Genomic DNA, 1,477 nt, shown 5'->3' with positions numbered 1-1,477 from the left:
ACTTAGGATTCAGATCAAGTTATCTAGGTCATCAAGAAATGAAATTAATTAGTGTTAACATTAAATGGTCTTACAATCTCATCGTGTAGAACACCCCCGCTCACATGTTTGAACATGAAAGAGTCGATCACATCGTTTATGACACTTTATAACATTTGTAACAATTATAAAGAAAGTCGTATTCAATAGTATCACTAGAAATAGGTACCCAACCTAATCTAAGTACTATAGACTGTTTAGGCTATTTTACTCGAACTTGATCAAGTTTATGTCTCCACATAAAGTCCAAGTATTCATGACTTGTCTGAATAAACTTCATATATGTTACTAAACAATCAACAACACTTGTCTGAATAAACTTCATATATGTTACTAAACAATCAACAATACTTGTCTGAATAAACTTCATATATGTTTACTGTTTACCAAACTATGAGTTTTAAGACATACAACCCAACAAACTTCGACTTGGACTAAAACTCATAGTGGGTTACAACAAAGTTGAGTGCTGTGAGAGAACTAAATACAATAAACTAGGGCATCCCATACCCACAATTTCTCCCACTTGCCCTATTTGTTCTACCCGTAGTCTAAACTCTTTAGGTGACGCTTGAAAAACTTAGCCGGGAGGACCTTTGTAAACGGATCAACAATTTTATCCCCAAACGCTATTTGTCTCACAATAACGTCTCCTCTTAGCACGATCTCTCTGATGAGATGATATTTGCGCTCAATATGTTTTTCACACTTATGGCTTCTAGGTTCTTTGGAGTTCGTTATTTCCCTACTGTTATCGCAATACAAAGTGATTGGTAGACGCATGTTTGGAACCACTTCCAGATCATTTAGGAACTTCCGAAGCCATACTGCTTCCTTGATTTCTTCACAAACAGCAACATATTCTGCTTCCATTGTGGAGTCAGCAATGCAGCTCTGCTTAATACTTCTCCATACTACTGCTCCTCCATTTAAAGTGAACACCGATCCCGAAGTAGATCTCCTGGAGTCTATATCGGTATGAAAATCGGAGTTAGCATATCCCTCAAGGATTAAATCCTTATTTCCATATACGAGCACATAGTTCCTCCTTCTCCGAAGATACTTGAGGATATTCTTAACAATAGTCCAATGTTCATAACCAGGATTGGACTGATACCTACTGAAAATCCTTACTGTAAAGCACATGTCTGGACGAGTACATACCATTGCATACATCAGACATCTGACTGCTGATACATAGGGAACCCATCTTTTATCCTCAACTTTTTGAGGTGTCATAAGACATGGTTTCTTTGACAAATGTATTCCATTCCTAAAAGGTAAAAGATCTCTTTGGAATCATGCATCTTAAACTTAGACAACACCTTGTCTATATAAGATATTTGAGACATGGCTAGCGTTCTGTTCTTTCGGTTTCAAACTATTTGAACCTTAAGAACATATTGCGCCTCTCCTAGATCTTTCATCTGAAATTGGG

The 1,477-nt window shown here is 36.9% G+C and overlaps 1 pseudogene; it reads right to left on the bottom strand.

Moving 5' to 3' along the window:
• Positions 1 to 655: 655 nt before the first annotated feature.
• LOC150032757 (secreted RxLR effector protein 161 pseudogene) lies at positions 656 to 1,185 on the bottom strand (annotated as a pseudogene).
• Between the last annotated feature and the right edge of the window lie 292 nt (positions 1,186 to 1,477).

This window comes from Benincasa hispida, chromosome 11 (genome assembly GCF_027475165.1).
Source record: "Benincasa hispida cultivar pf3 chromosome 11, pf3_genome.v1.1, whole genome shotgun sequence".
In the NCBI taxonomy this organism is placed as follows: Eukaryota; Viridiplantae; Streptophyta; class Magnoliopsida; order Cucurbitales; family Cucurbitaceae; genus Benincasa; species Benincasa hispida.
The sequence above is the reverse complement of the archived record's forward strand: the minus strand, read 5'-3'. Positions and strand labels throughout refer to the sequence as shown.